The sequence below is a fragment of the Lactuca saligna genome, chromosome 6, assembly GCF_052625555.1.
Source record: "Lactuca saligna cultivar CGN05327 chromosome 6, ASM5262555v1, whole genome shotgun sequence".
NCBI lineage: Eukaryota > Viridiplantae > Streptophyta > Magnoliopsida > Asterales > Asteraceae > Lactuca > Lactuca saligna.
Window position 1 is genome coordinate 31,454,449 of NC_136422.1, and position 15,600 is coordinate 31,470,048.

General features: G+C 34.1%; 1 non-coding gene across 1 annotated transcript; it reads right to left on the reverse strand.

Annotated features, from left to right (window-relative positions):
- Positions 1-8,681: 8,681 nt before the first annotated feature.
- LOC145003701 (small nucleolar RNA R44/J54/Z268 family) lies at positions 8,682-8,772 on the reverse strand. The gene has a single exon (XR_013662148.1). It is a non-coding gene; the product is annotated as a small nucleolar RNA R44/J54/Z268 family (small nucleolar RNA).
- Positions 8,773-15,600: the final 6,828 nt, after the last annotated feature.

Below are 15,600 nucleotides of genomic sequence, written 5' to 3' on the forward strand. Positions count from 1 at the left end.
AAATTTATACCGACACGTACGTAAATAAAAACCAAGTAATGATAATTTTAAATTTATGTCAAAATATTGACCACTTTAAACATATAACGAAACATACTTAAAATAAGCAGGTAAAAAAATTTTACAAGTTAACGAACAAAATTTTAATGAAAAATGAGATTATATATTATAGAGGATAAATACAAATATTTAGAAATAGAAATGTCGATATTATTATAATGTTAAAATGGAATCTGGATTATAAAAAAAAAAAAAAGTAAAAAAAAAAGGGTAGGCTTGATTCTACAAAATTAAAGGTCGATTTAGGACAAAAAGAAAAATAATAATAATAATATTAATATTAAAAGGCTTTCATTGATTTTTAATTTATAATTGTGAAAATTATCACGCTTAACCATAGGTGACATCCTTAGACAATCGAGCTAAAATTATATATATATATATATATATATATATATATATATATATATATATATACACACACACACACACACTAGGTTTCTGCCGCGAATCTTGAGAACATCCTTCAATCTCTAAAACTTTCAACCATTGTAGTCTGTCAAACTCCTCGCTCAAGGTTAGTTGTGCACCATCCCGACCATAAATACCATACCCGTACGTTCCAGGTTTATTTATGGATAGCTTATGTACGGTACTAACCATAGTTGAGGCGTTTGACCTATAGGTTTGAGTTTGTGGTTTTAGTTGGAGGTATGTTAGAATTTTATTAAGTGTTCTCCTTGCAGGTCAAAGTATATATATAACTCTTATATATTATTGTTGGTGAGGTTTGCAGTATTATTAATATTTGTTTTGTACTCCAAGACTACCAAGCATAGACGACGGTCAGACAGGAACACCGGAGGGTAGGACAATTATAGCAATTAAGCCGTTCTTAAATCCAACAACCCAATACGGCCCTTCAAACTAGATTCTCCGTACCGTAAGTAGTCAAGAAGTGGTGTAATTAATAATAATAATACTTTTATTAGAAGCTAGTTTCTATAGTTGTATTCCTGTTTCAAGGATACGACTTTTCTATGACCAGTTTAGCTCTGATACCAATCTATCATAGCCCCGGTGGAGGCGGCGGAACACGCTAGGCTGTGCGACTAATTTCATGGATCACAGGTAAACTGAATATTTAGCACAAGTACAACAAAAAAACAATATAACATCTGTTTTCTATCTTGATATTTGAATACAATGTTTTTACAAATAATAAGAACACATGAATTGCCTTAACATATAGAAATATAATACAAGTAAACTGGGTTACCTATAATCAAATCCGTCTTGAAGCGTGAGTTCCATTTGTTCGAATTCGTTTATTTTTTAGAAACTCGTCGTAAGAAACCACAAATCCATAAATGTTGACCTTTGCAGCACCTCCGGGGCCGTTTTGTAACAAAGATACACTATAGGGGTTGTTCTGTAATTTCGCTAAACTATACGGGCTGTTTGGTAATTTAATTTAACGAATATGACTGTTTTGGTAAAAGAATGTCAAATGAGGGGTTGTTTTAAATAATCGGGTTCAATGTTTAGGGGTTTGGGACTTCTTTTGAATATTGGGTTTATTAGGGAGGGTAGTTTTGTCATTTTATAAACAAAAAGTCATTTAGGGATTTTATGTATAAAGGGATCTCATGACGGACTATTTGTGTTTAAGTGGTCCAACTTAATGAAATTAGGGATCATACGCCCCTGTTTTTGTCATTCAAACGAAAGGAAGTCGAACACGAAGGAACGACATAGATACGAACAACGACGGCGGCAGAATGGAGCATAAGGCTTCGTCGGTCGATTCGCAAGCCGAGATTGAATCCGGGGTCGACGAGGCCGAAGCAAAGAAGGCGTGAAGAAGTAGCGAAGTTTCGCTCATTCCATCCGGCTGTGAGGTGCGAAGGAAGGAGGTCTAATAGGGAGTCTGATAGGCATATACCGGATCAAAATTGCAACTTAACAGACACAAGCCCAGATCAGAAATGGGTCACGGTAGACCATCTCCTGTTGGGACTTGACGAAGAAGAAAAGCAACCTCAACCTCTGCTGTCCCCTGTTATACAGACTTTATTGAAGGCCTATGCACAAGTTTTTCCCGATGAAATTCCCATGGGACTCCCACCTCCACGCTCTATTCAACACAAAATCGACCTTATACCGGGGTCTGTATTACCCAACAAACCTGCCTACAGAACCAATCCCAAAGAAACCATTGAAATCCGAAAACAAGTTGACAAGTTACTTGAGAAAGGACTAATTCGTGAATCTCTTAGCCCTTTGTGTAGTGCCTACTTTACTTGTACCCAAAAAGAACAGAGAATGGAGGATGTGTATGGATAGCCGATCCATAAACAAGATCACCATCAAGTATTGTTTTCCTATTCCAAGGATTAACGATTTACTGGATGAGCTTCATGGCTCAACCGTGTTTTCTAAAGTAGACTTGCGGAGTGGCTATCATCAAATCAAAATATATGAAGGGGATGAATGGAAAACGGCCTTCAAGACCAAAGAAGAGTTATACGAGTGGTTAGTTATGCCGTTTCGACTGTCCAATGCGCCAAGTACTTTCATGAGGCTGATGAATCACGTTCTAAAACCATTTCTGGGGCGTTTTATTGTTGTGTATTTCGATGACATACTTGTGTACAGCCAGAGTATGGAAGATCATCAGACTCATCTTGTTCAACTATTCCAGCTCCTTGATCAAGAAAAGTTGTATGGAAACTTAGAAAAATGCGAGTTTTTCACGAAACAAGTCAATTTTCTTGGTTATCTAGTTACTGACCAAGGAATACAAGTAGATGAGAAGAAAGTTCAAGCAATCCGCGACTGGCCCGTCCCGCAATCCATCCAACAAGTTCGAAGTTTTCATGGTCTTGCCTCTTTTTACCGGCGTTTTATCAAAAACTTCAGCACCATCGTCGCTCCAATGGCTGAAATTACCAGATTCAAAATATTCAAGTGGACACCTCAAGCTCAACGAGCTTTTGATGAGCTCAAACTACAGCTATCGTCTACTCCCGTGTTAGCGTTACCATGTTTTCAGGAGATGTTTGAAGACGAGTGTGACGTGTCTGGTGTCGGCATAGGCGCGGTTCTGTCCCAACAAACCTGTCCCGTTGCTTATTTTAGCGAAAAGTTTAATGATGCAAAGAGGCGATACTCAACTTACGATAAGGAATTTTATGCAATTGTTCGGGCCTTGGATCATTGGCAACACTATTTTATTTCTAAAGAATTCATTCTACATTCTGACCATGAGGCATTAAAGTACATCCAAGGCCAGCATAAACTTCAGTCACGACATGCTAAATGGATCGAATTCTTTCAGGCGTTCACATTCACAATTAAACACAAGGCAGGGAAGTTAAATAGAGGTGCTGATGCTTTATCTCGTAAATATTCCTTATTGAATTCGCTTCAACCTACAGTTATGGGACTCGATCTTTTACAATGTGCATACCCAACAGACCCTGATTTTGGGGAAGTATATCACATTTGTTGCAACCATGCTAAAGGCGAATTTCACATCTTTAATGGGTTTCTTTTTAAAAGACAGCGGTTATGTGTTCCTCGCCACAGTGTGCGGTTGGTTATCCTACAGGAAGCACACGAAGGTGGCTTGGCTGGTCACCTTGGAGTTGACAAAACACTTCATATTGTGCGGCACCAGTTTTTTTGGCCACAAATGAATAAAGATGTGGGTCATTACATTCGACGATGTCTTCAATGTCATCAAGCCAAAAGTCAGTCGTCTCCACACGGCTTATACCTGCCACTACCAGTCCCTATTGTGCCTTGGGAGGATGTGAGTATAGATTTCATTACCGGGTTGCCCCGTACCCGGCAGCACAAGGATTCCATAATGGTTGTCGTTGACCGATTTTCTAAAATGGCACACTTTGTAGCGTGTCATACCACCTATGATGCTGTCAAGATCGCGACATTATACTTCAAGGAGATAGTTCGACTTCATGGGATTCCGAAAACCATGGTTAGTGATAGAGATGCTAAGTTCTTGAGCCATTTCTGGCTGACTCTATGGCGGAAATTGGGAATGAAACTCAAATTTAGCACCGCTAGCCATCCTCAAACAGATGGTCAGACAGAAGTTACTAATCGCACACTTGGGTCGTTACTCCGTTCACTTATCACCACTAACCTGAAAGAATGGGAGGACTTGTTACCACGCACTGAGTTTGCATACAACCGGGCTCCTAGCAAGACCACATGTCGTAGTCCTTTTGAGGTTGTTTATGGGCTGAATCCATCCACCCCCCTTGATTTAGCTGTCCTTGACACGACCACTAAGTTTAATAAAGAAGCAAGTGATGCAGCAGCTGATATCAAGACAATTCATCAACAGGTTCATGATAAAATTACCAAGTCAAATGAACTGGTTAAATATCGTCGGGACAAGGGACGAAAACATGTGCTTTTTAAACCAGGTGATCTTGTTTGGTTACACTTTCGAAAAGAGAGATTCCCTTCCAAAAGGCGTTCCAAATTAAGTCCACGTGCGGATGGCCCTTTTAAAGTTCTCAGCAAAGTCAATGACAATGCCTATGAAATTGACTTATCGGGAAATACATCTGCATCCGCTACCATTAATGTCGCTGATCTCCAACCTTACTACGACCCTGATGAAGACCTTCCAAGTTTGAGGTCAAACTTTTTCACAGTCGGGGAGGATGATAGGCATATACTGGATCAAAATTGCAACTTAACAGTCACAAGCCCAGATCAGAAATGGGTCACGGTAGCCCAACTCGAGTTACTACATTAAGTGACTGTCTTGAGATTAAGTTAACCACGTGTTTTTGTTTAACCCACAAGTTATTTTCCATTTGTTAGTTTTTTTTATTGTCTTTTTACTTATTGTTGAAGCTGTCAAGTTAGTTTTATTTTTGATTGCCACAAGTTTAGGAAACGTGGTTAGTGGGTATTTTCTTTGGCGTATATGTACAGAGAACAAAAAGGAATGAAGCAGTTTTTTGAAGTTCCTGAAATTTATTTGCTTTCTCTGTATTTTAATAGAGGAATCAATGTCCATGCTATTCTAATTCGTTACGGGTAATTAGAAAGTGAACTTGGGCAGCTAAATCGGAAGTCTCGTGGTGTAACTGTATCGAGTAATTTCAGGTTTAGTTTTCAACCTGTTATAATTTGTTGTGTTGGGTATTTTCGATCCTGATTCATAGCCTGTTGCTATCATATAAAAAAAAACTAACAAATGGAAAATAACTTGTGGGTTAAACAAAAACACGTGGTTAACTTCATCTCAAGACAGTCACTTAATGTAGTAACTCGAGTTGGGCTACAGTGACCCATTTCTGATCTGGGCTTGTGACTGTTAAGTTGCAATTTTGATCCGGTATATGCCTATTAGAGTCCGGGCGTCACAAGCAGCGGTAGCAGCAAAGACGAATCTTCGGAGGTCTATGGTCGATGGCAACAACAGAGAAAGAAAACGAGGGGAAAGGGGGTCTCCGGTGAGGTGTCGAGAGCAGCAGCACTGACGAACACGAGGCCTTCGGTGGGGTTTTCTCGATGTAAGAAGAAGGGGAGGGTGTGAGGGGTGGGTCATCGGTCGGTCTCAGTGGGTGTTGCGATGAGGCCATTTGCGATCGGTGGTTGAAAAGGGAGGCACCTTCGGTGCTTGGCTGGACCGAAGAGGGAAAAAGAATGGAAGCAGTGGATGGGAGGGTCTGCTCCGGTAACTCCCCTGTTCTTCTTTCTCTTTTTTTGTTAGTTTTGATCGAAACTGATGAAGGGAATCACTGTTTAGGTGTTGATGTTTGAAAGGGAATCAATGGGTGTTTGGGTTGGGGATTGGTCATCGGAATAGGGAGGGACAAAGGTGGATACTGATGTTTCTGGTCCAATGGCGAAAAAAAAGAAGGTAGTCGGGGGTGTTTCTGGTAGCGATCGATGAAGGAATAAGGCAGCAGCAAAAACGATTCTCAGGGGTTTTTGGAGGGTTCGATTGACAGGAAAGGAGCTGTGGTTTTACTATCTTCACCGATGGAAAGATGGGTGAAGGGAGCGCTTTTATTTCACATTTAACTTGTAATTGTATATATAAAATCTGATCCCTCAGATTTGATTTTATTTTAACGTGATTTTTGGTGTACAATTTATAATTTAGGATTTGACTTTATTTTAACTTGATCTTTGGCTATACAATTTAGATGGTAGTAGGAAATATACATATACACTTAAGTATCATTTAGACTTCTAGTAGAATTCTAATCAAGTGGTGATTTTTTGGGATTTTAAGAAATCATTTATACCCATTTTTCCTATATACGTTTAATTTTAATTAATTTTACCCGTGTTAAATTTATATAGAAAACTCTAAGAATTTAATTTAAGGAGAAATCACATTTATTATACATGATTAATTTGGATAATCTTGAACTCACATAAGACAATATATATATATATATATATATATATATATATATATATATATATATATATATATATATACAGAGAGAGAGAGAGAGAGGTGGGTTCAATTGAGAAAATAAAAATGGTTGAGAATGGGGAAATTATTCTCAGCCACTCGTTTAATCTAAGCATAAAAGACACGGTGGCAAACTTGTAAATATTTTAATAACCTTCAATCTCAAATACGTAACTATAGAGAATTCGATAACTATTCGTTCAACATCAAAACTTTTCCTCCAACCTTCAATAATCATCTACATTTTTTCAACTAAACTGGAATTTCTTTGCTATTCCTGAAATTGGAATCGGAGTTCTGGACTCGCAATCACAGTCGACATTGAGGGACTTAGAATCGGTACTCACAGGTTCCCATTCGGATTTTCGGAAATCAAAATCAAATTGAGTAATCGATCAGAGATTGGATGTCGCATCTGAAGTCGAAATCGGAAGTATATGATGATTTGGAATTGATAACTTGATGTTTTTAACATTTTTAAAATAGTTAACTTGTTTGCACTCCAACTGTATGATGAAATGCATAAACTAAATTACCACGTTATATTCACATATGAATACGTTTTCTCACCTGAATCAGTATATGATTATTAAAAACACAAAACAAATATGCAAGTCTGTATGTTATTCATATGTGAATAACATATAAAAATTATATATTTGTCAAAATACCTTCAATATTCATAAGTGAATATACCTTGTAATATTTATATGTGAATATACTATGTAATATTGATAAGTAAATATATCATCTAATATTCACAAGTGAATATACTTTGTAATATTCACATGTGATTTACCATGTAATACTATGTAATATTCACATATAAAATATCATTTAATACTCATAAGTGAATATACCATCTAATATTCACAAGTGAATATACTATGTTAATATTCACAAGTGAATTTATTGTCAAATATTAAAATATGAATATACTATGTTTATTATATGCTATATTCATATATGAATGATACTTAAATTGTAAAAAAAAAAATGATACTTTTTCTTCATAAGTGAATAACGAATGTACTGTAATAAAACCTGATGCATTATTATTCATTTAGGAATAACGATAGCTGAAAATAAAAAAAATAAAAAAAAAATTATTTTATCTTAAAACTATATCAATATGGATGTCTATTTGTAGAGAATAAAAAATCATGAATTTTGGTACATTTAAAATCATTTTTTGATAAAAATAGCTTATAAAAATTTTAAAAAAAAAATGAAAAAAACTATGTTTTTGTGTACATTAAGGTAATGATTAGCATAGTTTAAGGAAATATGTTATGTTGGAAAACACATGTGCATTCGTTACCCATTTCCGCTGGTACGTTGGAACCTTTTGCGGCAAAAATAAATGATTGGCTGAGAATGATTCCTCGTTCTCAATCTTTTTTTTTCTCAAATGAACCCTCCCCTATATATATATATATATATATATATATATATATATATATATATATATATATATATATAACCACCTTAGAATGAAAAGAAAAGCAAATGATTTCAGTTAAAACAGTTTTAGTGCTTCGGCTTGATGCCTAAAGATGAGCAACCCATTAAAATTAAACGTTTGTCATAGAATTTCAAGAAACGTAAGTAGTTCTAATGTAGGTTGCTATTAAAAAACTGGAAATGATATTTTTTAAAACAAGTTAATAGATTCTTTCCAAAATGCACAACTAAACTCTCCAAGTTAAAGAAAACTTGCGAAGTAACTGTAAATAATATGATTATAAATCATTGAATCAAACACAAAAAGTGATCAATGATTTGAAAGTTTGAAAAATAAAAAAAAGGTTTTCAATCATAAGGATTCATTATAAACAAGCTATTATAAAGATTCATTTGCCGCTTAGATAGTGGTAATATTTGGGTATTATCATTCTCCAATGGGATGAAGATGTATGTCAGTTTCTAATCTACATCACTTACTACAGATCATAAACTATGTCAATGATAAATACAAAATATTCAACTTTTATTAACAAACCAAATGAGCAATTTCAATCAATGTCGTTGCTAATATATTATAAAACATTGTCTCAGATTACCTTTTTTTTGTTAATATAAACTTAGTATATTTATAAACCATCATAGGCAATAATGAGCATACACTACACAAAACAAAACAAACAAGAAATTAAAATGTTTAAAAGGAGCAAACTGAAATAGTTTGAGGAAGATCATAATAATTGCATCCGAGATTCCCATCGTAGACTTGGTCTATCCCTACTCCAAAACTGGAGTTCTGATGTCCCAGTCTTTTTATCATCAATTGCATTAATATATGAATCACACAACTCAATAAGCATATAAATGTTTGACCAAATGAAACGCTCAAAGGGAAGAAACAACAAAAAGTGAAAAACATGTAACCACATACAAACAAGATTTACTCCTCAGGTTAGGTTGAATTCATAGTTTCAAGATTGAAAACTACATTTAGAACCTATCACAAATACATGAATAATATCACCATAGACACAAAAAAAATAAAATAGTTGAAGACGTAACAGAAAGATCAAAGACCAATATGATAAATTTTCCAAAAACAAACTCTCACAATTGGCATAACAGAGATGTAATCAGATAGCAGCAATTATACCTTTTGTCGTCGGACAGATACAATAGGCCAAGAGCAATTGTCGATTGTTAATATAGATGTTCTTTATCTTAGACTTTGGAAAGCCAAAAGCAAAGCCACGAAGATTTTTAAAAGGAATAATTTACCGATTATTCATGGCTGATGTTGATTTTTTTTTTTAAAGGAAATCAAAATTCCAAAACTGCCTCAATCATCATCTTCTCCTTCTTCTTTATCAAATATGCCTTTTCTAGGCCCATTTTCTCACCAAATGCAGGGTATATTGTGGGGGAGGAATAGAATATCCAAAACAAATAGAAGTGTCGATATTATTATAATGTTAAAATGGAATCTGGATTATAAAAAAAAAAGTAAAAAAAAGGTCGCCTTGATTCTACAAAGTTAAAGGTCGAATTAGGACAAAAAGACTAATAATAATAATAATATTAAAAGGCTTTCATTGATTTTTAATTTATAATTGTGAAAATTATCACACTTAACCATAGGTGACGTCCTTAGACAATCGACATAAAATTATATATATATATATATATATATATATATATATATATATATATATACACACACACACACACACACACTAGGTTTCTGCCGCGAATCTTGAGAACATCCTTCAATCTCTAAAACTTTCAACCATTGTAGTCTGTCAAACTCCTCGCTCAAGGTTGGTTGTGCACCAGCCCGACCATAAATACCATAGGCATATGTTCCGGGTTTATTTATGGATGGCTTATGTACGGTACTAACCATAGTTGAGGCATTTGACCTATAGTTTTGAGTTTGTGGTTTTAATTGGAGGTATGTTAGAATTTTATTAAGTATTCTCCTTGTAGGTCATAGTATATATATAACTCTTATATATTATTGTTGGTGAGGTTTGCAGTATTATTAGTTTTTGTTTTGTACTCCAAGACTACCAAGCATAGACGACGGTCAGACAGGAACACCGGAGGGTTGGACAATTATAGCAATTAAGCCGTTCATAAATCCAACAACCCAATACGGCCCTTCAAACCAGATTCTCTATACCGTAAGTAGTCAAGAAGTGGTGTAATTAATAATAATAATAATACTTTTATTAGAAGCTACTTGCTATAGTTGTATTCCTGTTTCAAGGATACGACTTTTCTATGACCAGTTTAGCTCTGATACCAATCTATCATAGCCCCGGTGGAGGCGGCGGAACATGCTAGGCTGTGCGACTAATTTCATGGATCACAGGTAAACTGAATATTTAGCACAAGTACAACAAAAAACAATATAACATCTGTTTTCTATCTTGATATTTGAATACAATGTTTTTACAAATAATAAGAATACATGAATTGCCTTAACAGATAGAAATATAATACAACTAAACTGGGTCACCTATAATCAAATCTTTCTTAAAGCGTGAGCGCCATTTGTTCGAATTCGTTTATTTTTTAGAAACTCGTCATAAGAAACCACAAATTCATAAATGTTGACGTTTGCAGCACCTCCAGGGCCGTTTTGTAACAAAGATACACTATAGGGGTTGTTCTGTAATTTCGCTAAACTATAGGGGCTGTTTGGTAATTTAATTTAACGAGTGTGACTGTTTTGGTAAAAGAATGTCAAATGAGGGGTTGTTTTAAATAACCGGGTTCAATGTTTAGGGGTTTGGGACTTCTTTTGAATAATGGGTTTATTAGGGAGGGTAGTTTTGTCATTTTATAAACAAAAAGTCATTTAGGGATTTTATGTATAAAGGGATCTCCTGACGGACTATTTGTGTTTAAGTGGTCCAACTTAATGAAATTAGGGATCATACGCCCCTGTTTTTGTCGTTCAAACGAAAGGAAGTCGAACACGAAGGAACGACATAGATACGAACAACGACCGCGGCAGAATGGAGCATAAGGCTTCGTCGGTCGATTCGCAAGCCGAGATTGAATCCGGGGTCGACGAGGCCGAAGCAAAGAAGGCGTGAAGAAGTAGCGAAGTTTCGCTCATTCCCATCCGGCTGTGAGGTGCGAAGGAAGGAGGTCTAATAGCGAGTCCGGGCGTCGCAAGCAGCGGTAGCAGCAAAGACGAATCTTCGGAGGTCTATGGTCGATGGCAACAACAGAGAAAGAAAACGAGGGGAAAGGGGGTCTCCGGTGAGGTGTCGAGAGCAGCAGCAGTGACGAAGACGAGGCCTTCGGTCGGGTTTTCTCGACAGAAGAAGAAGGGGAGGGTGTGAGGGGTCGGTCGTCGGTCGGTCTCAGTGGGTGTTGCGATGAGGAAATTTGCGATCGGTGGTTGAAAAGGGAGGCACCTTCGGTGCTTGAAAAGGGAGGGTCTGCTCCGGTTGCTCCCCTATTTTTCTTCTTTCTCTTTTTTGGTTAGTTTTGATCGAAACTGATGAAGGAAATCACTGTTTGGGTATTGATGTTTGATAGGGAATCAATGGGTGTTTGGATTGGGGATTGGTCATCGGAACAGGAACGGACAAAGGTGGATACTGATGTTTCTGGTCCAATGGCGAAAAAAAAGAAGGTAGCAGGGGGTGTTTCTCGTAACGATCGATGAAGGAATAAGGCATCAGCAAAAACGATTCTCAGGGGTTTTTGGAGGGTTCGATTGACAGGAAAGGAGTTGTGGTTTTACTGTGTTCACCGATGGAAAGATGGGTGAAGGGAGCTCTTTTATTTCACATTTAACTTGTAATTGTATTTGTAAAATCTGATCCCTCAGATTTGATTTTATTTTAACGTGATTTTTGGTGTACAATTTATAATTTAGGATTTGATTTGATTTTAACTTGATCTTTCGCTGAACAATTTAGATGGCAGTAAGAAATATACATCCACAGTGTAAGTATCATTTAGAATTTTCCATTTTTCCCATATACGTTTAATTTTAATTAATTTTACCCGTGTTAAATTTATATAGAAAACTTTAAGAATTTAATTTAAGAAGAAATCACATTTATTATACATCATTAATTTGGATATACTTGAACTCACATAAGACAGTATATATATATATATATATATATATATATATATATATATATATATATATATATATATATATATATATATATATATATATATATATATATATATATATATATATATATATATATATATATATATATATATATATATATATATATATATATAGCTCCGGTAAGAAAATTTTTTTTTGTAGGAAGGTAAGAAGTTTTTTTTCTACATATTTTCTTGACGAACAAACAAAATGAATCATTAGATGATTCACAAGAAAAAATTCCCAAAAAAACATCTTTATGATTCATTTTTAAGTAAATTAAGAAAAAATTAATTTTTATGATAATTTTAGTGAATAACAACAAAATCATTGTATAAATGAATCATCGAGATGTTTTTTTGACAATTTTTTCTTGTGAATCATCTTACAAATGAATCATCTAATGATTCATTTTATTTGTTCGGGAAAAAAATATGTAGAAAAAAAACTTCTTACCTTCCTACCAAAAAATTTCTTCTTATTTGATCTTGACTCTATATATATATATATATATATATATATATATATATATATATATATATATATATATATATATATATATATAACACCTAAAAGGTTAAAAATACGAGAACAAATCTGGTACATTAAATATTTATAATCTAAGGATGTCATTAATCATTAATTTAAACAAAATATTAAATGAATTTAATTTTTTTTAATTAAAAAAAATAGAAAAGGGTATTCAAGTAATTTTATGATGTCATCCATTTTGAATATATCAGGTAAGTTTAAAAATTAAAAGAAATTGTTCCTATGTTTTAGTAATCACAACTAACTTCTAATCTTTTGGATGATTCGATCGTATCTAGAATGCAAAATATCACAGCTAAACCTTTATACTAGACCTGATTAATATTGTTCATCCGTAAAGAGGTATTTTGCATTCAGAACTCCGTGAAGGGTTGAAGGTGGAGGAATGTCGTCGATGATCAACTGAAGTGGAAGAAGTAAGCTTTCTAATCCTTTTTGAATGCCGATTGACTGGAAAGCGTGTGTAGTAGTGTGTTTATTTTTTGTTAATGTGTACATTTTAACGATTCTTAAAACCCTAGAAGTTAGGTTTTTCGTTTTTTCTTGATATTATCGATTATGAACTGTAGTGATTCTTCATCGTTGATGATTTTTGATTTAAAGGTTGTATTTTACAAATGACACGTTGGTGTATGTGAATGTTTAAATGAAAATGGTAATTGTAGATGATTTTCGAAGTTACGGTATTCTGATATTGAATGTGTTTAAAAATTAATCGTTTATGATTGTGTTTGAAAGTTCTAAGATGCATATACATGTGTAATCGTAGTCGACTACTTTGAACTGAAGTAAGGTTACGAAAACCCAAAAATTAGGGCTTTTTTTTTACTTTTGTTTTAAGAGTGTTATTGTTGATCAATGGCAAAATAAATACATTATAAGTAGGACAAGAGGAGTAATTGATGTTAGTATTCGATTGTGAATGGTGTTTAGTAGAAAAATAATAACGAAGGCTATAAATGTCATTCATTACTAATGATTACTTGTAAAATCCGATTGTTTGTGCGACAGAAGTACTTTTCTAGTATTAATCCTTGTTGTTGGTTGTATATTATGTATATTGTTAAAGTCATATTCAGTTGTGAATGGGTAGTTTATTGAGTATATATGTGGTTTTGATCCTATACATGATGTACTAAGTAAAGAATAATGGTGTAGGAGTCCCTACTATTTTTTGTGAGTAAGTTAATTACACTGTTTGTTTATTGATTATTATTGTAAACATTCCTCTGTTTTTGGGTATGTGCTTAATTGTGTTTGTGTTTAGTAGGTATAATTTATGATTATTTGAGTTGTTAATGATTCAATTCTGAGTTATAATGATTAAGGTATTTTAATTCTACTATTAGGTAGAAAGAAAAGCGAGAGGATATTACTAAAGACGACATTCAGCAAATTCACTAATGAAGAATCCAATCCATTGCTTATTGATATTGAAGATGAAGACAATGAAGGAAACGAAATAGTACAACCTCGGATTAGAAGAGAAGGACAAAAGAAGTGTTCAACACCTAAGAAGAAAACAAAAAAACAAACTGGTGGTGATGATGATTATATGAAATTTAAAATGTTAAATATCAATTGGAATCTATAGTGATTAGGTGTCTTATTTGTTGGACAGATGTGGGGGAACGTGTTAATCGCACACCAGCTCATTCAATGCGAAGAGATCTTAAAGTTGTAGTTTTGAGCTCAGATTCAAGTAATGTACTTGTTTAAAAATAAATTTATTTAGAGTTTGATGTTGTAGTTAGTTTTAATAACTTGTGTTGTTTTGTATTTATTAATAGAAAAGAACATGAAACCCAAAGTCAATGTGAAGAAGTTTGATGGAGGAAATTCAAGGTTTTCAAAATCTAAAAAAAAATATACATAAACAAAAAGGTATCAATGATGATTTCATGTAATGTAACTTGTATATTAAAGTAACTTCAGTTATGATTATGTTGTCTACTTATTGGCAGGTTTGATTGAAAGTTATGACATGACAGAAGATAGTGGAATAAATATGGAAAATGAATTGAGAACAAAAAGATGTTTTGATAGATGTAAAATAAAAGGTGATGAATTTGTTGTTATAAACTCATGTTCAGGTAGTGTTTTTTTTAATAAATTTAGTATAGTATTATTTTGGTAATTTATTTATAATCATTTATTGTGTTAAATATGTCTTAATAGGAAAAGATAATGTTACTAACAAGAAGCTTGATGAAGATGAAGACTCTGATTTTGAAGATGACAAACCTGTGGTAACAAGGAAAAAGAGAAGGCATTATACTTCATTCAAAAATGATGACAAAGAAAATGTGAAGAAATTTAAAAGACAAAGGAATAAAGAAGGAAATGTAGTGAAGGCAAGAAAATTGCCTAAAGTTGTAGCAAGTGATGCAGAAGAAGCAAGGCGAATACAAGTACGAACATCTCCAAATGTTTTGTACAGTTTTATGCATAACCTTAGCAAGGAACAAGAAGCTTATATTTCTTCTATTAGTCTGGGGCATTTGTTGAATATGAAAGTGGATGGGTGTGCATCATATATAGGGCATTATATTGTAAGGAATCTTGATACAAATAGGATGGTACTCAAACTTCATCATGGAGAGATACCAATAAATCGGCAAGTTATTCACGAAATGTTGGGTCTGCCTCTGGGACATGTTACAATAAAGTCCATGCCTTATAGAGAAGTCACAGACGACACGATAACTGTTTGGAGAAAACAATTCGAAGATGAAGATAATATTAGACCAAGGGCAGTTCAACAAGTTATTATGCAATCAACACGTGCGGATTTTATCTTTAAAGTAAACATCTTTGTCCTGTTGTGTAATACACTAGGTCAGTCGATGAGCATGGGAACATGTGACCTGTCGATGTTATCAAAGTCACGAAAGACCTGGATCTAAGTGACATTGATTGGTGTGGATATGTTTTTGATTGCCTTAAGGAGACAAAAGTG